Here is a 25,907-nt window from a genome sequence, read left to right as displayed (position 1 = left end):
AAAGTTGTCCTGATCCAAACCAACCACCAGGTAGTAATGTGGTATGTCAACAAGCAGGGAAGTATAGGATCGTACCCCCTGTGTCAGGAAGCGGTCCAGATCTGGTCATGCGCCCTGTCCCACTGGATGGTGCTCAGAGCCATGTACCTAGCCAGGATGGAGAACATGATAGCGGACAGACTGAGTCATGCCTTCAGACCCCATGAGTGGTTCCTGGTCCAGGGGGTAGCGAATCGGATATTCCACCTCTGTGGGAGCCCAGACATAGATCTAATTGTGTCCCCTTGCAACAAGAAGGTGCCTCGGTTCTGCTCCTTGTACAGGTCAAATGGCGAAGACTCTCTTGAAGCTTCGCGAGGACAAGGGTACTATGATCCTCATAGCCCCTTTTTGGCTGAGACAGGACTGGTTTCCATTCCTAAGGTTGTTGTCAATCCAGAAACAGATCAGTCTGGGGACTTTCCCAGATTTCATTACACAAGCTCGAGGCAGGTTGCACCATCTCATTCTCCCTGTGGCTCACAACCTCTATATTGAGAGGTTAATTCTGCAACCACTTGATCTCTGAAGATGTCTCGGGTTTTGGTGACTTATAGAAAGCCTTCCACTAGAAAGTCCTATGGACTGACGTGGAAGAGGTTTTTCATGTGGTGTGAGCAGCAGGCTCTAGATCCATTCTCAAGCCCCACACAAAAACTTCTTGATTACCTTACACACCTATCAGAAGCTGGTTTAAAAACCAACTCTGTGTCCATCTCAGTGTGACTGACGCACACCACCATGGTGTAGCTGGTATGCTCGTCTCTGTACGGCCTATAGTTCTACAATTCATGCGGGGTCTGCTTAAATTGTAGCTTCTCCTAAGGCCTCCTGCTGTGTCTTAGGACCGCAATGTGTTTTGAGCCACTGCGCACCTGTGACATGAAGTACCTGACCTGGAAAGTCAAATTTTTAGTGGTGGTCAACTCAGCAAGGAGGGTCAGTGTACTCCAGGTGTTATTTCATTTTTTTTCATTTAATAAATTTATTAAACGCCTAACACTGCAAGGCCTAGGCGATATACATAAAAACATACATAATAATAATAAAAACATAAATAATACACTCATTTATATCAGGTTTCATAGAAACCATATCATAATGCACAGATCTAACATTGGAAACTTGTCCGTACAAGAAGGTTCACTGAATGACATACCTAATGGTGGAAGTAACAGAGAGATTCAACAAAAAACACTCCGTGAGCTCACTTCAGTATGTTGGAAACATTCATATTGTATTTATACAATATTAAATGCACGGGTAAGCAAATAACTCTTGAATGCCATTTTAAATTTAGTGACTTATCCACCTTACAATTAAGTTCTATTACGATAGGGTGGTCTTGCATTCACACCCTAAGTTCCTGCCTAAGGTGGTGACCGACTTCCTTTGTAATCAGTCTATCTTCCTGCCAACATGGTTTTCCAGGCCTCATTCACCAAAGGCAAACGAACACTGCACAGTTTGGACTGCAAGCGAGCCTTAGCCTTCTGTCTGGAGAGGAGAGAAGCCCATAGACAGTCCACCCAGCCTATAGCTAGGGATTCACCCATGTGTGAGGACTACCATCCTGCTTGTCCTTGGAGAAATCAGAATTGCTTACCTGTAACAGGTGTTTTCCAAGGACAGCAGGACGTTAGTCCTCACAAAACCAGCCCACCACCCCGCAGAGTTGGATTTCTCCTAATTTTCATTTATATATGTTATAAGATGGGAAACGGACCCCGTATGGACGCATGGTATAGGGCTTGCTGGGCATGCTCAGTGTGCCAAGTCAAAGTTCTAGAAACCTTGACATAAGTATCGGGGCTCCATCTGATGGCGTGGCTGTGCGGGGGACGCCTCTAACGGGACCTTGTGTTGGCGTGAAACGAAAAGCTGGGCTCAGGCGGACGAGTGAGTCTGGCAAGATCTGTTGGGACAGCTCTGTCGGGCTGTGCGGTGATTGGAGGGGTGAGTACTGGTATGCCCGGGACTGGGGAGAGCAGCAGCCCTCCCCCCCCCCCCCCCCCAAGCCGGTATTAGCAGACTGTAGGCCCTCGATGGGTGTGGCTGCCGCTTGGAGAAGAGAGAGTGCCCCCCGCTCCTCTGACTTCCTTGACCCTACTGCCGACATCCAGGGGAAGATTTAGGGGGAGTCTGGCCCCTTTTGTGACTGCTGCCGGTAGGAGTAATGAGTGAGTGAGTGAGAGAGAGCTTTTGATCTCATCGCCGTTATGAGGTTTGCCATTCTTCATCCTGGCTTTTATTAAGCCGCTCTTTTATTGAAGCCCTTTTGATTTTCGCCCTTGTCGGAGGATACCCTCAGAGAACGCCTGTTACAGATAAACAACTCTGGGGTTTTTTTTCCCATAGACACAGACTAAGGGAGAACTTTGAATATAGAGAGAACCCAATGAGCAGCTGGCCAAGCTTTCCCTTGTCCTATCTTGTTACCCTTGCAAAGCGAAAGAGAAGGGCCTTCCTGTTTAATACAATTCTGTATCCATGTCCTCTTTCAGTAATTGTGCCTTTCTACTGTATTGGTGAATGTAAGATGTTAGATACAATTATGTATTGTAGAACACAGCGTGAAAAAAAAATTAGATAACCAAGGGACCTTTAATTGTCATGTAATAGAAAACTGAAAAATGTGATGTTTTTATATTGTGTAAGGAGGGAGGTTAAATGTGCATACTGTGTCAGAATTGTTCTTAAATAAAGAAATGTACTGTCTTAGTATAATATAGTTTTAATCCATATTATTCTTAGACTGGTTAGACTGCTGACTTGGTAATCACATCTTTCTCCAAGCTTTACCACTAGAAAAATATTTGTAAAAGTGTAAAAAAAATAAATATTAGCGTATAGGAACCAGATATGCAGATAAGCATGGCAACCGAACATTTTCAAACTTCTCTGTTTTAATCATCACAAAATGAGTGTTATCCAAGAGTCTGTCTGGTTTTATTTTTTTTATTGGCTATAAAATAAACAGGTGTGTAGCCATGTTACTCTAAAGACCACATGGGGCTCACTAATGCTACCCAGGATCTTCCATCTGTTTATCTAGGAAGGTTCATTTCTCTGCTGCAAAATTTGCCACAAAGTGACTGCATTGGGAGCTGAACTCTAGTGTCCTTGCACTATGAGGGCTTTTGTGCTAAGCATCTTCCTTGTAAGAGACAAATGGGAAAACCCCTTCAGTCCATAGGGCCCTGTGAGTGATTTTAATCGGAGCAGTCAATGAGCCACTGTGTTTTCTCTTTGTAAAAATATATGTTAAGAACATTAAACACAGAGTTAATGGCTCAGATACTTACCTTCTGGTGTCACTTGTGGGGTTTATAACTACAATTAGGCACTCTGGGAGTATGTTGAGAGGACAGGATTTCCAGCTCTGTTTTTGGGATTGCTTTTGAAAGATAACCTGATAACTTTTCTACTCTAGTAAAAGGTGCATTTTAGGGATCAGGTCTGGTTACATTCCAAGCTGGGAGCCAGAATATTTGGCTCTGATTTCCTCGGGTAATCAATCAACTTTGACCTGATTGAACTTCACTAATATGTTTCTAAATGTTCAGATGTATGTAGCTATTCCAAAGAGAGCATGAGGCCTCAAATACACTGATTGATTCTCTAAATACTTGTATCTGAATTGATCCAACTGGGAGAATATGGAGAATGAGGTTTGTCTTCAAGTTAAATCAAGTTGATTTGTGACTGATCTATTTACACTCTTGATTATCTGAAATCTTTCTTAGTTTAGATTTAATCCAAATTAATATATCATTTATACATTAATCTGAGAATGAGAGAGGAATATATTTGAGTCTGGGGCAGTGCTGTTTCTAAAACCAAAATTGTATTTTGCTTCTTGTCTCCCAAACCGTTGCAAGGTAAGCCTGGTAAGAATTTGACACTATGGCATTGATATTTTAATACTCTCGAATGTTTTGAAGATACAAAAAGTCTTGTACATATGACACTGGTACATTTTGTGAGAAGTGTAACCTTTGGGCACTCTTGGACACTCAAAGATCCTCAAAATAGATGCAGCACAGACAGAGCAGTATTTCATCCGTGTTTGTAATGAAACCCTAGGTCAAATTTCTGCCTTTGGGTGATAAGGTATCTCAGAGTCAAGAAGAAAGGTCACATCCTTAAGAACAAAGTCTGATGGTATAATTTCCCATGGAAGAAAGAGCTGAAGTTTCCAAGGTAAACTCTTCACAAATGAAGTGTTGAAATTAATCTTTCTTCAATTGTTTTTTCCATAGATTCACTGTGAAAGTTTGATGAGTTTCTGCAGAAAATCATAAAATTTCATTGAACTTGAAGCAGGCCAAAATTCACCCAGTTCAAGTTGGATCTTTTGAATTTTCCACACATTTCAACTATATTTGTGCAGTCGTTTTAAAAAGTCATGAGATCTGTGGGTTTCAGATATTTAAAAAAAAACCAAAAGCTCCAAATGGATCAATTGGGGTAACTCCCCTCCCCAGTCACTGGTCCTTCAGTTGCACCCTCCAAGTACCTCAGGCTGGTTGCTATCTCCTGGCAATGTAACAACATGTAAAGGTACCAGCACTAAAAATGAAACAGTCTGCCCAGCATGACAGGAAGAGTGGCTTCATCAGGACCACTCAGGGAAACCCCCACGGGACACTGGCGTTAGCCAGAGCCACCAGCCTTAGTGGGCAAAGAGTATAGACTCTCCCGTACCAAATGCCGCTGGCCCACTGGTAACCAGAGCCAAAGAGGTGCACCCTACTTCCAGAGCAACCCAAGGGGGTTATTGTCTGAAACTGGGGGCAGAAAAACTGGAGTAGTGAAGCCCCATGGGGCACTGGCTTGGACCAGGGCCACTGGACTTAGTGGGCAGAGAGGGCAGACTCTCCCACGCCACATGCCGCTGACCCACTGGGAACCAGACCTACGGCCTGCCAAAGAGGCGCTCCCCATTCACACTGGGTTTTAATGGTCAACCATGTGCTCTGTGGCTTAATCCTCGCCCATTCAGAGTAAGCATCGAAAGAAGAACTTAGGGGAGCATAAGTAAGATTTAATTGAGGGCGGATGTAAACCCCGGGAAACGAAAGAGCTAGGGTCGTTTTGAAATGACAGCGCATTCCTATTATATACCCACCCCCCATATCTCCCAAACTTCCTGCAGCACTAGAAGCTTCACTAAGCTTAGCAAATGAAAACCCATGATGTATCCTGAGTGTGGTTACGCAGTTCTTTCATGAAAAAGAGGGCTTGTTTTGCATGGAGTACCAAAACCATTCAACTTTAACAAATGTGCAGCCTGTTTTTTTTTTTTCCTTTTGCAAATTGGAAAGGGAATGCCAAATAATAGCAAAAAAAAAAAAAACTTAAGGCCACAAGAAATACGAGCCACCTCCCTTTTTCCGTGAGATCTCTTCTGCCTCAGCACTCGAAAGCTCCTTCACATTTTCCCTTTGTGCCCCAGGAATCTGTCTGTGCATGGGATTAGTTAGAGCTGCAGGATGACGTTCAATGTTCCCTCTTAAGACTGGGAGGCTGAGCTTTGCCCAGGGCGTCTCTTCTCGGCAGTTACTCGGGGGAGCAAGATGCCAGCACAGAGGAGAGAACAGGGATTGCAAAGCGGGGGGAGACATGGCAAGGCTGGCAGATTTTGCTCTCTAGAGAGATGAATGCACTCAACAGAGGCCATAGTTACAGGTACAGCGGAGACCATTCTTTCAGGCCACAGGGATTTGATTTGCCACAATATTAGGCTTTCTACTGTAGCTTTTTGTGGGCTGTGCATGTGCCCCTAGCCAGGCAAAAGATGTTTCCTTATGAAAGACAGTAAGTTGCATCCCTATTTTTTTGTTATTGCATGTATATCACCAGAGAGCTGCAGTATCCAAAGAGCCTTCCAGATTTCAGACACTGCTAAATGAGTTCTTTATACATTAAGCTCTGCAACTCTTGACAAGCCTTTTTTTGGGAAATACCACTAGGCTAGCTCTTCCATGCCCACACCCAGACGCTGCTGCTCTGTGCCAATGTACGGTGCGCAGAAAGCCAAAGGCCAGCAGTCACCTAAACTCACATCCACCATATGTATAATTATAGAAGACCATACCAGGGCCTGCTGTTCACCATGGCTTTGTTCACTGTGCATTAGGCTTTTTTATGTCTTCCTGGGCCATCTGACTTCCTTTGGGTCTGTGCCTTCGATTGGTCACATGGGGTGAGATGGGGCAGGGAACCTGGGGAGCAAGGTTAACTTGACTGGACAGGAGAGTGAAGAAGTCGTAACTGCACATTCTTGGACGCTTCTCTTCCCTCTCCCTGCCATAGTCTTTGGAGATAAATGCATTTCTTAAACTAGAGCACCTCTCCTTCTGCTTAAATGCCTGTTTAGCCTTTTAGTTTGCAAGATGTGTGTTTAACAGTGTTCCCTCTCCTGGTTTTTTAAATTAAAAAAAAAATGTTTAAAAAAAAAAAGCTGCATTGCTTGTTGGTACAGTAAGACAGGGAGGGGGAGGTAGAGGAGCAGAGAGAGTACAGGGGAGGGGATCAATAGAGCGGAGGATGGCTACATGGGAAGGAGAGAGAATGAAAGGGGGCTCACAAAAGGGAGAATGATGTGGGACAGAGAGAAAAGAAGCCTGAGTGTGAAGAGAGAATGGAAACTGGAAAGGGGAGAGAAATGAGATGGAAAAATAAAATGGGGGCAAGAGGCGAGAGGTACATAGAAGAGATGCAGAGAGATAGGGGGGGGGAGAGTGGCATGGAAGGGAGATCTGGAGAGAGAGAGAAAGGAATCAGGAAAAACCAGAAGATAAAATGTGGGAAAAACAGCAAAAAGTAAATTTTTCAATATTTGTGACTTTGGAAAGATCATTTTATATATATGTATTTTTTAAATTCTAACTGGTGCTCTAATCTTGTTAACTCTTCTATTATTTTTTTTTTTTTTTTAATAGGGGTGGGTTGGTGGGGTGCACCCTGTAACTTGCACGCCCCACCCCCGGTTCCTTCACGTGCATATTCCAAACTTGGGCTGCCTGAATGTGCACTGTTATAGTCTCTTCTCAGGACTGCCACCACCCAGGTGACAAGCAGCAAGGGCTGGTAAAATAGTTTGCTGCCATCTTCCCTGCCCCCCTCCCTGTGGCACCCCCTGGCTCCTCGCTGATGCTATCCTCTCTCTTCCTCACTGTGATCCTGGGACGCCATGGATCAGGCTGTGAGCTGCTGCATGCTCATGATCTCTGATGCCGCCTCCTGGGCACGTTTCCAAGGTAAGGGGGGGGAGGGGCCATATGGCAACAGGAACTCTGAGCACACAGTGGTTCAGTCTCTGCACATGTCCCCGGGGGTGGGTGTTTCAGAAGCCGAGGCGGGGGTATGCTAGCAGTCTCGGAGGCAACAGCAGCTGAGGCCTATGTAAGCTGGGCCTAAGGAGACTTTGCCGCTCTTGTGCTTCTTCCGTCATAGGGAACTTTACTTAGCTGGCCTAACTTGGTATAGGTCCTTCTCTTGTTGTTCTCGCACCACTCCCCTCGGGTGGGTGCACCCATGGGGAGAAAGCTTCAGCGACTCAGGACCTATGTATATAAATATTAAAGCTGAAAGATTTTAGCCTGCCTAGCCTTTTGTTTTTATTGATCACATACAGCATCTCAGCTTCTAAGGCACTAAGCTCTTCTGTTATCCAAAGGTTAAGTGTTTCAGCTTTTTCCTCATCTTCTAGTAGATTCCCAGTGGGAGGCCATTGTACATTGTCTGCCCTTAAGGTCTGGACATCCCCCCCCCCCCCCCCCCCTCATCACGTTGGCCAATCACAAGGAGAGTGGAAGGTGTGTGTCACTTGCATGTCCATTGGCTTTTCCTTCTTATCTTCTCCCCAAGCACCTCGTCTTCTGTCCCTGCACTGCTTCAGAAAAGTGACGAGCACCATTATTTCCTGCTGTCACCGGAAATGCAGGCTGTGGTTTTTTTTTCAGAACCTGGTGTTAACTATTTTGTCCCTCAATGTACCATGACCCTCCTCTATAGCCTAGGCTGGTCCATTTAACTTCCTGGGGGGTTTTTAATGTAGCTGTATCTCTCACTGTTCTGAAGAGCGTAGAAATGATTCATGTATCTTCTCTGGTTTTTTTCAGCTAAGTAATGTAATAAAATGTTCATACAGTTAGACATGGAGCTTCCTGTTCGAGACCCGTACTTTACAGCTGTGTGTATATTAGAGATGTGAATCGGAACTGAAATCCGAACCGATTCTGGTTCCGATTCACATCTCTAGTGTGTATATATATATATATACACACCGTTGGATCAGAGTTAGTTTTACATGAAAGAAGCCCAGAGACCAAATGACTTTTGTCTGAAGTAATAGTCAAATTATTGAAATCCAGGGCCTGTTTCAAACTTGCTGGGCGTCATATTAGAAAAGACCATTTTACCTCACAAGATAAAACAATGTTGGACTCAAACTGTGATTTTCCTTCCCTTCTCTGTAAAGGCAGCTCATCCTCTGTGGCCATGAAACTGATACTCATTGTATTAACAGCCTACAGTGTTGCTTTTTAAAATATGCTGGAAGTATGAATGTTTGATAGCAGGAAAAAAAAACCCAGTATTTCTCTAAGCCATGAAGAAAGGGAGCGAGAGAAACATCATGAGTTGTGCTGGGTGTCTCGTGAACGAGGGGACCTTCAGATTATTCATTTATTTCATGCTTATCTGTATCGAGCCCCTGATCATGGCTAAGAATGGCAAACATTGAAAAGAACTGAGACTGCAGGATCTTTCAGGCATGGATGTGAAATCTGAATTTAACATCAGCCAACGGGCCTGTCATTATGCGAAAGGGTCCCACAAATATAAACCAGCAGCATGCTAATTAGCAAGCAGAAAACTGAGGTGTTGTATCAGTGAATGGCTTTTATTTTTTCATGCTTCTCCCAGCTTGCTTTCATTTTAGGACCTCGCATATATTCTTATTAACAGCAAGATTTGAAAATAACCCATCTTGCAAGTGCTGCTTTATGGATCACCTGTTGTGCGGTGAGTTAGCACTAATTTCCCCCTTCCCCTACCTGGATGATACTAGTATAAATAGATTTTTTTATGATGGAAATGATTGCAGGAGTCTGCCACAAGTAATGCAGAAAAGGGAAACCATGATCCACGTCTTCTTTCATTTGGATCTGCCTAGTGTCTTGTCACAGGTGCTGGACAGGTTGTGGTCTTCTCCCTCTAAGGGCCCTTTGCGACTATCTCTTTCCGTCATGATTGAGTTCAGAGATTTTTTTTTCAGCTCCTATAACCTCTTCTGGAAGTCTGTTCCACCTCCATCTCAATGAAAACGTGTTTTGGTCTTTCCTTCCCTCCCCTTCATTCGATGTCCCCTTGTGCTTGAGAATTTCCTTCTATGGTAAATGCTCCCTTTTGGCTTCCCATTTTGTTGGCTGATCTTTATGATGGAAGGGGGTGAAGGTGCAAAGTGATTGTAGCCAACTGGCAGCAGAGTAAAATGAGGCACTAGGAGGGTAGGATTTGCCCTTTGAGCATCAGTCGCACTAACGGTCAATATGTGTATACGGAGATCTGACGATGTCGTGATCTCTGGCAACTAGACTGGTCAGGCTAGGTATTGGGTGGGGGAACATGGAAACCTGGGTAGTTACAAATGAAGGGTCATGGTGCTCTGGACCCAACAGGTGCTTTTCCAATTGAACTGGAAACAAAGGAACACAGCCAAAGAATCATTAAAAAAAAAAACCCCAAATATTCCAGAATACAAGAGGAATGAAAGAAAGTGGGCAGGCTTGATATATAATCACTTCTGAGCTAGGCCTGAATGTTAACCTTTAACTTTAAATTTTTTTTTTTTTTTAAGAACGCTGTCACTGGCCTTGGAATTGTTTCTCTCTTACCTGAAGATGCTCCACGGTACTGAAAGCCAAACTGTCCTAAGCTATGTGTGTGCAGGTGGTGTCCTGCTTCTTCTTGCTCTTTGTAGAAAGGTCTGTATGCAGATCCTGGGCATGGAATAGTAAAAGTCTTTATGCCTTGAAATCTGAACCTTTTAATTAGTTCAACACAGTGCCAGACATTGACCAAGCTCACTGGATGCTCCACCGCGCGCCAAGCACACTTAAACAGGAGGGATCTTACTCTTGCATGAAAGATGGGATAGTCATGGCCATATTAAAGAGGTGATTCTGATTGGATTTGTTAGCATCTTAGCAACAAAAAATATGAGCTGCAGGCCGCATAGGTTTTCTATATATATAATGCCTGCAATACATGTTAAGTCTCTTATGGTGTATCCATTTTATTTATAGTCATTAAGCAAGCAGAAAAGAAGAAGTCACTGACCTTCCTTTCAGCTTTAGAGATTTACTGAAGTTCCATCCCATAAGTACACAAAATAGACACGTAAACACATCCCTCTGAATGCTCAGACTGAATATCTTTGGTCTGGGCAGAACTTAAAGTAATGTCTAACTCCGTGATGCATAAACTCAGGAACCGTGTTCAGATGTGAGCTTTCGGGCGTGAGAGATGACTGACTGCTTGGTTCCGGCCTCTCGCTGCTCTCTGTCTGATGACTAACTATGAGATGCAGCTAACGCACCACTCCAGGGGAAGGTCTATTGAAATTCTTGCACTGCTTGGCTGAATAAAAAAAAAAAAGCAGCGCTGTTTATAAAAATGCATGTGGGCTTTTTTGCCTTGCTGCTCAAGACCCTGGGAATTGTGTAGAATGAGGAAGCGTCAACCATCATTCTTCGTAGGAAAACAACCATTTTTTTTTCTTGTGCTTTACCTTAAAGCATTTTAATGAAAAGTCAACATTGCTTGCTTATTCAGATAGAAATGATATGAGCACCTTTGCTATTATAATTGCACATATTATCTAGGTTTGCAAGGTGTGTTTGTAATGTTCTTGTACCTGTAGGGCTGAGTTTGGGTAAATGTTGAGAAATTATTGAATAGAGAGGGATCCTGGGAAGTCTGGATTAATTGTTGAAAATTATTACTGGAAACTTACATCTATGCCATGTGAGGTTCTCTAATATGAAATCATATTAAACATTTTTTTCTCTTTTTAAAGACTTGAACTTCCATCCTGTATCAGGAAATGTAAAGGATGATGAGACAGGGACAGTTCTTAGTGATTCTCACTTTAAGCAGCCTAGTGGTGAGTGTGATGGAAGAGCCCGGGCTCAGGAAACACTTCTTGTGATCTTGAGTTTGGTGCTCATCAAGTGGGAACACGGGAGGGAACGCTCTGGAGTGTAGCCAGTACATCTGATTCCTCATAACTATTGGCTTCCTGAACCTTTGTCGGGCAGCCAAGGTATCTGCATTACCTACTGCCTGGTCTGGACTTAGAGATCCTGGGGGTGAGGTGCCTGATCTTAGGACCCATGGTGTGGTTCTGCATGCTGTCAAATAGGGAGCGACTGTATAGGGATTGTACTTTATCACTGGTATGAAGGAAGCAGCAGACTATGGACAGCCAAACAGCGAAAACTAGAAAGACTTTATTTGTCTGTTTTTATATACCGTTGTTTGGAACAAGCCTTCACAACGGTTTACAGCGATGATAACAGTTTACATCAAACAGGGTAAAAAAGTGTATACATTATAACAGGAGAAATGTGAACAGTTGTTTAGGTTAGAAACTCTGTGCATGATAATAGTATATTTACATGATAATAGTATATTTACATGATAAAAGCATATCTACAAGGGTGAGGTTTGAAAGTGAGAGATATGGGGGGAGGTGGGAGGGAAGGGAGAGAACAGAAAACAAGGGGTGGACGCAAATGACAATAAATCGCAAATGACAATAAATCGGATATTGAGGGGAAGTCGTGACAGCAATCAGGATAAAGATTCTAGCATAATGCATTTATCTGTGAAGGTTGGGAAGCTTCGATAATTTGTAGAAAGTCTTGAATTAGGTTGAGTTGAGTAGGGAAGACCGTTATTAGAAAGGGGTTGGAGACGGAGGAGCTGTGATAGTATAGTATTCGGATAGGAGAATTTTATCCTATGCCGTCTCTGTACATTTGTTCGAAGAGCCAGGTTTTTACGATCTTTCTGAATAGTTTTATGTTGCTTTGTTTCCGTATGTTTTCAGGTAGGGTATTCCATAGGCAAGGTCCAGCTAGGGTGAATGCTCTGTCCCATACTGAGATAAGTCTGGCAGTGGTGGTTGTGGGAATTGCTAGTAAAGCTTTGTTGGATGATCTCGTGTTGCGTTTAGGAATGTGTAATTGGATTGTGTTTAGCCAGTTTATTTCCTTTCCATAAATTGACTTGTGTAGTATGGTGAGAACTTTAAACTCAATTCGTTTTTCAATGGGTAGCCCCCTAGCAACCCCCATCAAAAGCTCGGTAGTGTCAGTGTGATGTGCTCTGTGTTCTTCTGGCTGGTTAATATTCTTGCTGTTGCATTCTGTAGAATTTGTAGTGGACACAAGGTTGATTTGGGAAGGCCTAGTAGAATTGAGTTACAGTAATCGAGACTCGTGAATATTAATGATTGAAGAATGGTTCTAAAGTCTTGGGGATTTAGCAGGGGTTTTAGACGTTTTAGAACAAGAAGTTTGTTGAATCTTTTATCTTCATGGAGATGTGCTTTTTGAAATTGAGTTCAGGGTCTATCCAGATCCCGAGATCTTTCACTTTGTCATTTAGTTTGATGGTAGAATTGTCATTGACATTGTTTTTCGATGTTATGTTTATTGTGGATTTCAGTTCTAGTAGGATGTATTCTGTTTTATCCATGTTTAGGCAGAGTTTCATGTTGTTTAGGAGTTGTTTGATGGAGTTTAGGTAATTTGTTGATATTTTGAGGGGTTTTTCAAGTGTGTCAGTGATTGGAATTAAGAGTTGAATGTTGTCAGCATACATAAAGTAAGCAATGTTGAGGCTTGAGAGGAGTTGGCAGAGAGTATGAGGTAGATGTTGAATAGTATGGCTGACAAAGCTGATCCCTGCGGGACTCCTGTTTCTAGTGTGGTTGGTTCTGATTTGGTGGTGTTGATGTTCACTTGAAAAGATCGGTTGTTTAGGAAGGATTTGAACCATCTCAGAGTAGAATCTGTGAGGCCTATGTCAGAGAGTCTACTGATTAGGTTTTTGTGGTCAACAGTGTCAAAGGCTGCTGATAGGTCAAGTAGGATAAGGAGGAAGCTTTGGCTTTTGTCAAAGCCCTTTATAATTGTATCTGAGAGGGTGAGGAGTAGGGTCTCTGTACTGAAATTTTTGCGGAATCCATGTTGAATGGGGAAGAGGATGTCATTCATTTCTAGATGATGATTCAGTTGCTTGAGAACTGCTTTTTCAATTAGTTTGGTGAGAAATGATAAGTTGGAAATTGGTCGGTAGTTGTTGAGTTCAGATGGATTTAGATTCTTTTTTTTTAAGGATGGGTTTAATTGTGGCTATTTTGAGGATGTCAGGTAGGGTTCCTTCTTCCAGTGATTTGTTGATGATATTTGATATTGTTGGAGAGATGGTTTGTGCAATTTCTTTTAGGGTATGAGTAGGGATTGTGTCAAGATCGTGGTTGGCGGGTTTTAGGGTTTTAATTAATTCTCTACATCTGTGCTGGAGACGTGATCAAAGGTAGACCAAGGTGCTGTGTCTTTACTGTGTGGAGTGATTTTTGTTTGAAGTAGGATATTTAAGCTTTCTGTAATTTTGTAGATTTTTTGTTTGAAGAAGTTGGCTAGTTCCTGGCTTAAGTTGGTATTTGTGAGGGCTGCAGTTGGGTTATTATCAGAGATTAGTTTACTGACTATGTCAAATAGTGTTTTGGGGTTGTAGGAAAATTTTTGAATTTTTTTTACTGTAGTGCTCTTGCTTGGTTTTGTTTAATATGTTCTTATAGTATGCGAGGTATATGCGGTAATTAGCAAGGGTTGTCTGGGATTTTGTTTTACGCCAATCTTTTTCTTTTTATTCTTGGAATGAGTTTGGTATCTTTCAATTGTTTATTGTACCATGGGTTGTTGATGGCTCGGTTGGGGTTGAGACGTTTAGTTTTTTCTGGGTTGATGAAGTTAGCTACTTCTGAGGTTATTTGTATCCAGGATTGTGTAGCGTTGTTGGTGTTTGAGAGATCAATGTTGGGGAGTTGCTTTTCAAGTTCTTTTTGGAGTTCCTCTATTGGGAAGGGTGATCTGAATTTGAAGCTGGTGGTGGGTGTTTCATTTATAAGGTTTTTGGTGAGGATTCCAGTTTGGCAGTTTAGGAGGAATTGATCCGACCAGGGGATAGGTGAACAGGATACTAGGGTGTTGCATTAAGTGGGTGTCGTTGGTGAATACTAGGTCTAGTGTATGTCCAGCTTTATGGGTAGGTTCATGTATTGCTAGTGAAAAGTTCAGGGCGGAGAGTACATCAATAAGTGTTTGGCATGAATGTGATGGTTGTTTCTCATCAGCATGAAGATTGAAATCTCCGAGTATTATAGTGGGTTTCTTATGGTTGATATTGGCTGTGAAAAATTCAATTTCAAGAATTCCTGGGGGGCAGTACACTAGACATATTTATAGATTTGGAGAGTCAAAGAGGGCTACTTCGTATTGTGGTGGTAGTGCATGTGGGATTAATTTCATGGTGAATTTCTTCTTAATTATTAGCATTATTCCTCCTCCTCGTTCTGGGTATTGAGAAGAGGTCGTAGTTGTTGGGTATTTGGTTAGCTATTACTGTGTCAGTTTTTTTCAACCAGGTTTCGGTTATTGCTATGAAGTCAGGTTTTTGATTATGTAGTAGGTCGGAGATCAGCATGAATTTTTTTGTTAGAGATTGTGCATTAATGAGCAGGAAGATGAGGAGAGACATTTTTTGAAGAATGTCTAGGGTAGGAATGTGAATCAAATGGTGGTTGTTATTATGATGGTGGTATATGGTTGCAGCCAATTTTTTTTTTGGGAGAGAAGGATGTGACATGGTGCGTGCTTTTATGTTCTCTGGGGTAAGTATCTTTAATAGGATTGACTTTTGAGGTGGTGATTTTGAAGTGTTGTCTTGTTCAGTAATGCTGGGGATGGTTGTCTGTTTGAGCAGATTGTATTTATTATGTATGGTGTATACGATTGAATAGAAAGGTGGTGAGTACTCACTGTTTTGTCTGTGTGGAGTGGAGCTCTGGTTGACTTTATACATCTTCAAGGTCGCTTCTGAAGTGGAAATAATTTTGTCAGCGATGGGCTTTTGATGGGAGTTGCTAGGGGGCTTCACCTCAGGGCTGCACAATAAGGGGCAGGCCCCTTTGGCTAGCGACGCCAGGCGCGGGGGCGCCTGCGACCCTCTTTAAGAAGGAGCTCTGGGCGCCGGAAGTGAGGTCGTCGAGTGGGCAGTCCTTACTCGGTCCGTTCGGTCTGTCCCCGAGGGGGGAGGCTGGCTTGCGGCTGGGAGCTTGCCTGACTTATTCTATGTTTTTGGGCTACTTGTGCTACCTGTGGCCTGGTGGTGGGGTGGTATATCTGGTAAGATAAGCTAGTGTACAGGAGCCTTTTAATAAATCTTATCTCCTTGGGCAAGTGGCACACTCATGTATGGATACTTACATGTTGTACACCACTTTGTAGCCTCATTGGGAGGAGGTCTACATATACAGTATATATGAAAATAAATGGTGCACTGCTGCACTCTTCCATTGTAGGCAAATAGATCTCGTGTATATTCATTGTGACAATCCTGAAACCCTGACTGGGTTGCATCCCTCAAGGACCGAGCTTCGGGACCCCTGGGCCTAGAATGTGAGGCTCCATGTGAGAGAGGGAAAATATGAACCATGTCAGCCAGGCCCCTCGCATGCAAGTTTTGAGAAAAAAAAAACCTCTGTTAAGAAAACACTACCCCCTGCTGGAAGAGATAGGAAGACACTAACCCATAACCGTGTGCAAATGAAGAGGCTAATTAGCACTGCCAGTTTGGCTCCCGCAGAACGAGGATGCCTCCAGGAAAGCTGCACTGCGAGGATGACCTTTCTAATGTAACGTTCCTCCAACATTATTAAAATCTCGGAGAGGCCCACAAGGCTGCCGTTCTTAAGCCTGTGACTTTATCTGTACATCTGTATCTATATATAATCTCTGCTTCCTCAAGCAGGGGCTTAGTGTGTAAACAGCTGGAGTGCTTAATGTTACAGTGAGAGCTCATTTTTGTATGTCGCATACAAAGTGGGATTTCCTGCCTACGGTTGCTCTGTTTTCTGCTGCAGCATCTAGTGTTGTCATATTTCCAGTGTTTCTACGGTATTTTGTTTTATTTAGCTTGCTTTGATCTCTCTCTAAAAATACATCCCACAGATATTTTCCCCCAGCAGCGTCGGAACCAAGCAACATGACAGTTTTTCAAAGCTGTAACATTTTCGGCTGGAAGAGCAATCCCAGGCTCTTTCTTTCATGCAATTGTATTGTAAAAACAGCATTTCTCCCTGAGCCTGTAACCTGCAGTGTCGCCAGTGTTACGCTAGAGTTTGGTGAGAGGATGATAGGCCAAGAATGGACCTTCACCCCTTCCTCTGAGAATTTGTGCTTCCTCATTACGGATTCCCAGATCCCCTGCCACCTTCTCGTTAATAAGTTACTGACCGATCCCAGATTCTTTTAATATCAAACCTCCTACCCCTTTGGCCTTTCAGCTTAATCGAAACCGGCCTCTGCTGGAAGCAGGATACCAAAAGCCTCCTGTCACAAATATTACAGATTTTAGAAGAGAGAAACTCTTCAGACACCTTTTTTTTTCCATCTTTTTCATCTGTTGTACTTCTTCCACAAACAGCGTCCACATGGTTTTTTTTTAGTTTTATATTCCTGTTTCTGCCTGTTTTATGTTGAGCTTTTATGTACATTTGGATGTATATCATTTAGAAATTTGATTGGTAGTTTATACATTTTTATAATAAATCTTAGGGTCATGTTGCCCCCTTCCAGTCCACATTTGGAGCTCATGGTATTGTTTGGTTTTGCATTTTTGCAGAGAAAAAAATGCAGAGCAAAATGTAAACCACTGAGAGGGGTCAGAAAATGGAAGTAGCCGGCTCCTGTTGACACAAGATGGCACAGAGGAGAGAGGGCCCCCTCGCACACAGACAGAAACCTGAGCTACTGGTGGAGGAAGACTGCATGCAGCTGCCATGTCTCCAGGGAGCTCTGACAGTCCCTGCACAAGTGAGTCCAGGAAAGGAGCAGTTTGCAGTGGTACCTGGCCCAAAACGCAGCGACTCCTTCCTCAACTCGTTTTGCCCTCTGACGCAGGGGGAGCGCTCTCCTAATGCAAGCTGTGTCTGTAACGGAGAAGCTCTGTTGCCTGTCAGGTTAAATAGTTATAAAACAGAAGGCTTTTATTTACATACCAGGCTTCTCAAAGTTGAAAAACATGTTGCAGCTGAATTTCAATAATGTTGTAAGCTGCCCATCACTTGGAAAGGCAGGTTAAACATCCAAACATAAACACAACCATCCAGGACTAAATGAGCCTGCACACAATGGAGGATGAAGCAGGAGCTTGCTGGTAATAGTAGAAATTGTGCAGACACGGTTCTGCACGGATCCAGCTGTTCTGCAGCCTTCCTGCACCATGAGTGCTGTCACCTGGAACACGGCGCAGTGCTGCAGAGATGTCCATCAAGAAGACTGCACTAATGAGTTACCTCGCAGAGAGTTTCTAATTATTGTCTTTAGCGGCCCCAGCGTCGCCGCCACATTTAATGTGAAAAAGATCTTCTGTAAACTAAGCTTCAAAACTGAGAGCAGCTCTAATTCAGCTGCTTTTACAAAAAAAATATAGGATTGTGCCGTTGCAGTTTTTGGCCTGAGATTTTAAGCCTAAAGGCTCTGGAGGGCTGTGCTGCTGCTTTCAGCCCCAGGGTAGCTGCCTCCTCCGTTCTGACTGGTCACATTCAGAAGATTTGGGAGAAGGGCCGATGACGTGAGGGGAGAGATTTTTTTGCAGAGTACAAAAATTTAGTAACCAGCAGAGGGGGAGGGGGGTAGAATGGGAGGGAGAGTCGGGCTTATTTAGAACTTGGAGCTCAGTTGTTCAAGTTATGTAAGAAGGGGTGGAATTGGGGGGTTTTTTTCAGGATCTCAAACACTTTGCATAAGACAGAGTTAACGTAGTAACTTAGTAATCTTGGCAGGAAAAGACCAAATGGTCCATCCAGTCTGCCCAGCAAGTTTCCCATGGTGGTAACTACCGCTCCATGCAGGTTACCCCCATGCACTCTTCATTCCACCTCCAGTGTATAAGGATCCGCAGTGTTTATCCCATGCCCTTTTGACTTCCTTTACTGTTTTTGTACTCACCATCTCTTGAAGGGCATTCCAGATATTCAGTAGCCTCTACATGAAGATATATTTACTGATGTTGGATCTGCAATTTCATATCAGGACCCCAAGTTGTACAGGTTCCTTTCCAAGGGAAAAGGTCTGATGTTTGTGCATCATTAAAGCCTTTCAGATATCTGAATGTCTGCACCATATCTGCCGAGGACCTCCTCTCCCCCAGGATATACATATTTAGATCTTTCAGCCTCTCTTCCTAGGTTTTCTGATTATAGACCCCACACCCTTTTGGTTGCTTTTATGTGGACTGCCTCAGTCCTGTCTCTATCCTTTTTGAGATGTGGTCTACAGAACTGAACACAGTACTCAAGGTGAAGCTTCACCAATGATCTGTACAAGGGTATTATCAGTTATCGCCTCCTTTTTCTTACTGGTTATTCCTCTCCATGCAGCCCAGTATTCTTCTGGCTTTAGCTATCACCTGCCTTTAGACTAAGAAGCAGGTTAATTTGCATATTTGGTCACCCTGATAGCCTGTGGCCCTTGAGGAGCAAATAGTCCACTCCTGTTGAAACACGTTTCATCAGAGCTTACTCAGGACTGCCTGCCGGCATTGCTGCAGGGCTTAAGTTGTGCTAGCTGTATCAGTGACCTTATCCCAATCTTTTCCATGAAATTGCTCTGGAGAGAAACAGTGATAAAGTCCCCATCTCTTTCTTTTCACTAGCTTGAGGGAAGTAAGATCACCGTTCCACAGTTCTCTGGGAAGACTCCACCCTGAGAACTGTGTTCAGCCCTGGAGACCATGTCTACAAAAGGACAATGACAAGGCAGAGGCAATTCAAAGGAGAGACACCAAATTGGTGGGATCCAAAGATATACTCCAGAAGGAAAGGGGGAGATGGGACAGACATGTACGTATCTAATAGAAGGAAGCATTCTCCCTGGAATGAAAAGCTCATGAGGTCATCAAACAAAATTGAAGGGAGGAAAATGCAAAAGAAATGCGAGGAAATCTCTTTTTGCTGAGATAATGGCGGATACCCAGAAGAGACTTCCAGCGGAGGTGATAGGAGTTAAAACAGTGATGGAATTCGAGCCTGCCTGGGATAGACACAAAGGGACTCTAGTGGAGGAGAGAAGGAGAAGACCACAGATTGTGTATTACCTCTGGCAGTGCATGGATGCAGATTGGTCCTTTTCTTTCTTCTTCTGTGGTATGACCGTTGTTGTTTGGGTTAGATGGACTGTTTTCAACACTAATTATAGACACATTTTTAGACTTGATTAAAGGCAATCGTCCTTCATGTTCATCCATTGTCTGAGGATCTTAACACACTAGATTTGTTCTTTGTAGAAATCTGTATCCATACTAGTAGCCATTGACTTGTTTAGCAGCAAAGAATGTTTTGTTTATAATGAAAACCCCTCTGCAGGCTGCCTGTGTTGTCAGATAATAGACTGAATAGAAAGGGGATTATTTATGCCTCATTCTCTGGGCTCCTGTGGGGGAACGTTTTCTATTTCACCATGCTATGCATTATTTTTAGAGCATGATTTTGCTTCACCGGAGCTTGAACGTATGCTGGTATTATGTAACATGGTTTCCAGCTCAACAGCTCATCCCCATGTGAGGTCTGGGGCCTGCAAGGCTCCGGACTTCATTATTAGGCCCTTTTGTATACCTCTAGGTTTACTGTTTCTTCTGTTTTTGTAATTGGACATCACTGCAGTAGCCAACAGGATCCTGTGAGATGCCAGCGAGCGGGCTGAAGTCTCAGGGGGGGTCGGGGGTCCTGGAGAGAGAGACAGAATCCCTTGAAGTCTCCATCAGCCACACTGGACTTCGAAAGACCAAGACTTGAAATCTCAAGAAGGTACATTCTTTAGCATCTTATGGAAGTGGGGTTTTATGAATAGCAGATTTCCTAATGCCAGTCTAATAAGTATGGAAATAGCACTGTAATGATCGCATACCTAATTACTTAGAAAGATGATTGGCAATTATATGACTAAGCATGGTCAAGGGTATAGTCATAGTAAGCGAAAGGAAGGGATGAGCAGGAGGTTAGTGGCGATCGTGCTGAGCTTGCTCTGCTCCTTAAATAGAAAGCGGAACGGAGTGGGATCATTGGACGCTCCGTCTAGGCTAGGTAGGAATTTCGTTTATGAACTGTAAGTAACATTGAGACGTGGTGAGAAAGTGGAGGGACTCCCTGGAACTGCATTTTGGGGCTTTTTTTTTTTTTTAATCATTTTTATTGGAGAGAGTCATGACACAAAATACATCATCAGATAACAGATTCAGTCCACCCCTGCTTGACGGTTACATAGATGCGGGTATAACTATAGCATCCTCCTTGTGTAGTGAACATATTAAAACGGTAAGAACAATAACACCTTAAACCAATCCTTGCGCTAGAACAATAACCATGGATCTTTACAAAAACCTTTTGGGAGGTGCTGACTGAGGGGGCATTGGGCCTGCCATCAAGCCCTCCCTCAGTATAGCGGTTAGGTGAAGAATAGGTGGCATAGCCAGGGCCAAACGATGTCTGTCTGACCCTCTGGTTTTTTTTTTCTTTCTTACCCTCCCTCCCTCCCCACCCTCCAGGAGATGGATTTGCCTGTCTAGCATCCTCTCTACAATTAGCCATGCTGCCTCTTAATCGCCGGTCACTCATCTGCCACACTACAAGATTATGACACTGTTCAAGTCAGCTCGAATCTTTGGGGATAAATGGTCTGCTACTGGGTCCCACCTTTGCAGGACTGAGGTTAATCATTTAAAAGAGTGTTGTTTGGCTGAGAGAAATTCATGGGTATACAATCGTATCAGCTTTTGAAACCAAATTTCAACAGGCGGTGGTGTGGGAGTTCTCCAAGTCTGCAATATGGTTTTCTTGCCTAAGAGTAGCTTAGTGGTTAGAGCAGTGGGCTATGAACCAGGAGGCCAGGGTTTGAGTCCTTCTGTCGCTCCTTGTGACCTTGGGCAAGTCACTTTACCCTCCATTGCCTCAGGTACAAACTTAGATTGTAAGCCCTCTGGGGATAGGGAAATACCTACAGTACCTGAATGTAATCCGCTTTGAAGTGCTGAAAAAGTGCGAAAAGCAGAATATAAACCTAAATTTACTTGCCAGGTTCTTATGGCCTGCATTGGCCACTGCTGGACACAGGATGCTGGGCTTGATGGACCCTTGGTCTGACCCAGTATGGCCTGTTGTAATTTTTGCAAGCAATAACCCATGGGTACTATCTGTATCCTCTATATTTGGTACCTTTCTCCCAAATAGCCAAAGGTTAGGATCAAGTGCTAGTGAGATTTTAGTCATTTGCCACAAAGGCCTTTTCTGGTCAAGGGTCATCAAGAGTTCCCAAACTGCCAGCAGATACTTTAATTTTAACTGAGACTTGTCGGGAGGCAGAAGAATGACTTGTGCTGGAATGCCATACGTTGCTAATAGTAAGGCCGACTCGCTCCTCTGTTCCTGTGGCTGACCTCGTCTTCTGAGCTTCATCCTCCCGTAAATAAATCACCAGTCCCTAGCATTAGGTGCACCCCACAGCTTTACAAACTGCTTTGCCCTGCTGGCTTCCATCACTGGGCTTCCTACTCATAAACCAGCTGATCGAAGGCTGCAGAGCTTTATCCCTCTTTCAAGAAGTGCAGAGGGGAGAGAGAACAGTTTCAATGTACTTTACTGGAACAAGAAACTACATCCTTACAAATAGTTTAAAATGTAACTTCCAGGCAGGGAAGCAGCAGAGATGAAGACAAACGAGGCTGTGTGCCTGTAAGGTCATGTCATTGTATGGGCACATAACTCCTCGTCATACCAGCCAATTTGTGCACGTCGGTCTCAGTCAGCAGGGTATGAGCATGAGATTTAAAAACAGGCAAGGGTCCAAGCCCATGCGTTCTACTGTGAGGCTCCACGGTTGTGTAATAATTTATCTGTAAAGCTGCGTCGAGGGGGTGCTGAAACAATTTAGAAGGCATCTTCAAACATTTATTTCCAAATTCCTAGTGGAGGGGGAGACATAAGCTGAGTCTGGGTTATTAGCTGTCTACGGTTACATTTTCTATGTTGTAATGTACTTGGTATTATGAATGTCCTTATTGTGATCCATTCTGGGCACTTATGTTAGGATGAGCAGTAAAATTGATTGATTGAATAAATAACATAAATCGATGTGATATACTAGTGGGACTAGTACTGCAACAGTTCTATTACCATAAAGACGACCACTGGGGCTTTTGAGTGTTACAGCCTACTATATTCTTGCTACTTAACTCCTGACCCCATTGTAAATACTGATTTTAGTTAAAGATCAGACTTAAAAACTGATTTAAACAATCCAAGATGAATCCAGTGCAGCTGAAATTAGTGTTCCTTTGTACCATCACCCCCTCATCGTTTTTTGCTTTAACTGTTATGGAGGAACACCTAACTAACCTGATTTCCTGGATAGCCACAACGAATATGCATGAGACATTTGCATGCTACCACTTTTTTTTTTCTAAAGTGCTTCTAAAGACACGCAGCAGCATACAGATACCCATGAGAAAGAAGTCCCTGCTCCATGCAACTTACAATATGATCAAGACAAACATGCCGTAATGACCAAGCAGAGTCATGCCACAGGCATTCAGCAGGTCTCTGATGTATGCAAATCTATCTCGTACATATTGATAATGGAAATGCTGAAAACCAAACAGGTAGGATGTACCACCAGGACAGGGTTGGGAACAACTGGTCTACGTCACTCAGCCACAGGTGGGGCTTTGCACCTTGGCAGCTTTAACATATCATGTATTGAGAAATACAGCAACAGTGTATTGAATATGAATTGATTCTTAAAACACCAATGCTGCTCGCCAGCACTGTTGGGGATGCACCAAAATTACAAGAAGCAACCATTCATGGGAGCAAATTGGAAGAAAGGAAACCGGGTATTTTATCATCCAGTGTCCTGATGTATAAATTCTCTTTCCATGCACATTAACTCAGACGTATCCATGATCTTTCTCTGAATTTTGTACTGAGGAATCTTGGTGCCCCTAGTTTTTGCAGAATGAAACTCTCTGGGCCTGATGATGATCGCATGGAATGTGGGTTCTACAAGCTTTCTCTGTACTAGGCCTGGAGAATCTACTGTGGTTAATTTATTTGAATGTGCGGAAATAAGAATGAACAAATATACAGATATAAGGTAAAGGTAGTATCTTTTTACTGGACTAGCTTACTCTGTTTCTTGATTCTCCCCAGACCACACTGGGTTCTGCATGCTTTTCCAACAGCAGGTGGCGCAAGAGGGCCACAATCTAAGAGAAACGACTTTCTACACCTTTTTTTTGTCTGCTAAATTGAATTCCTTAGCATTGAAATAACAGGACTGAAGAAAAAATGGCAACTGCTTTCCAAACAAAGATAATTGCTCTGCATGGTGGGAAGCTAGCACTAGAATCCCTAAATTAAATATTGATTTTGTGATAATTTTTTTTTTTAACCTGTAAGCGTTTTTCCCTGGTAAGCAATGAGATCGGGTAGTCCTGCATCTGTCACTTGCTGTGGCCAGGTTATGAAATAACGATCAGCGATTTGTGCAGTGACAACTTAAAACAATTCTTGCACAACCAAAGTAAATGTGCACCCTTCTAGAAGAGAGCTACAGCAAAGCAATGAAATAAAAGTGATGCCTTCTGTGCATGGAGATGTGAACTGCACCACTCGATAAAGCCAGGCTCCGAGAAACCATTCCTCAAGGTCGTTCCCATGTGTGGAGAGAAAACTCTTCTTAAGTCAGTTCTAAAGAGTTGCACTGAAATTTTCTCGTCTTTTTAACCATAGCATGGTAGCATTAACCTTACTAATGCTGTGACTTTGTAGGAGATGCATGAAGATCCTGAATGCCCAGACAAATCTTTGCTTTAATGTTTATATTTACACCGGTATTGATGAGAAAAGGTCAAGTGACCAAGACCCTGTTGTCCCAGCAAGTGTAACTACAGGAAAGAATAATTCCCCAAATGTTGCCTGCTCAGGTATTAACTGTGTAAAATTATGGCTTGGCCCAAACCGTTTGAGCTGGACCACCCTCTAAGCAGCCTCTAAATTTTCTCAGGACCAGATGAAGCTCCTTCCTATTGGCATCAGTAAGTAGGAACATTCTCTGGTGATCGTCTCTGTCCATTCTCCTTTTCCATCAGGAAGGGAAGATTTGAAAAGGACCAAGCAGAAGGGCTAGTACCTTGTATGCAATCGTAACTTCTACCAAGGATAATCAAATCATTAATCACGAGAAGGTTGGATTGGATGGACCTCTGGTGGTCTTTCAACGTAATCAAGTACAGTGTGTAGCTTTGTAATGTAAAAAATGCAGTGCATTACATAGATGCATTGCATAGATGGGGCAGGTCATTACATAGATGTAATGCACTGCCCCCACACGACTTAATACATTGATAAATGACTTGTAAATAGTTCCTTCACTGTCTGTTTCATCTGTATTATATATCAGCTTTAGTTCTAGGGTAATTTACTAATTCCTCTATCCCTTCAAACTTGCATATTACATTCGCATCTCCAAGTTGTTGCTCCCTGTTTTATGTAACTGATTTCTCTGTTCCCCCGGTTCGATGTAAACCGGCAGGATGACTCTAACGAATGCTGGTAAAGAAAAGCCTTCAATAAATAAATGTAGTGCAAGAGCAGAGCAAAAATTACAGACCATGAGGCTGATATGCTAAATTGCGAATGGGTTCATAGTGTGTACAAAAATGGCAAATTAATCACGTCATCATGTTTCCGCATTTCTACATCTGCTATTGTTCTCTTTTTGCATGTGCTATTTTTCATTTGTGAACCCGTTTGCAAAAATTATGCAAAACTGCTAATGAGGTGAGAAATCATGCAAATTAGCTTATTAGCAGTTCAGGATTAATTAAATTTCATACAAAAGTTTTTTCACAACCTGTCATTTTTCACATTTTTTTTAAAAATAGTCCAAGATCTCACGTGGACTTTATCGCAAGAAACGTGCCACAGATGTGATTTCCATTGTATTTAAATGAGTCAGACTCGCAAGAAAAATGTCCCATGCTGCCAGCTCATTTTGGCATAAATCTTTGCTATTTAGTATATTGGCCCCACCGTGTGTTGCCATTTTATATTACATACCTTAATATATCTTTCTCTATTTTACTTTGTACTAAAAAACGTGGGCTCCCATTTGGACACCACACTGTAAAAAGACACTGGAAAATGCTTAGATATAGAGGTTTAGGTAAATTCTGTCTCCAAGTGGTGGGGCCACCAGTGCTGGAAGATTCAAGTTTCATCAGAGAATGAGATTGAGATCAAGCCCAAGTAATTCAAGAATTGTGGAAAATCTGAGAGCGCGGAGAGAATGAAATAAATGTGCGTAGAAAGCGGGTGCTGAACAGTCAGCGTCCGCTTTCTTAACGCGCGCCCCCATGCAATATTTAATTTAGGGGGTCACGTTAGTAAGGAGGCGCTAGGGTTGCTTGTGTGCCCCTAGCACCTCCTTGCTAACGCAAACCCGTTCGGC

The 25,907-nt window shown here is 43.0% G+C and overlaps 1 long non-coding RNA gene across 1 annotated transcript; it reads left to right on the top strand.

The window, feature by feature from the left end:
- Nucleotides 1-9,004: 9,004 nt before the first annotated feature.
- On the top strand, nt 9,005-21,298 carry LOC115077040. The gene is made up of 3 exons (XR_003852938.1): nt 9,005-9,072; nt 20,066-20,209; nt 20,947-21,298. It is a non-coding gene; the product is annotated as an uncharacterized LOC115077040 (long non-coding RNA).
- The last annotated feature ends 4,609 nt before the right edge of the window (nt 21,299-25,907 follow it).

Source organism: Rhinatrema bivittatum, chromosome 15 (genome assembly GCF_901001135.1).
Source record: "Rhinatrema bivittatum chromosome 15, aRhiBiv1.1, whole genome shotgun sequence".
In the NCBI taxonomy this organism is placed as follows: domain Eukaryota; kingdom Metazoa; phylum Chordata; class Amphibia; order Gymnophiona; family Rhinatrematidae; genus Rhinatrema; species Rhinatrema bivittatum.
Note: the sequence above shows the minus strand (reverse complement) of the source record. Positions and strands in the feature narration are given on the sequence as shown.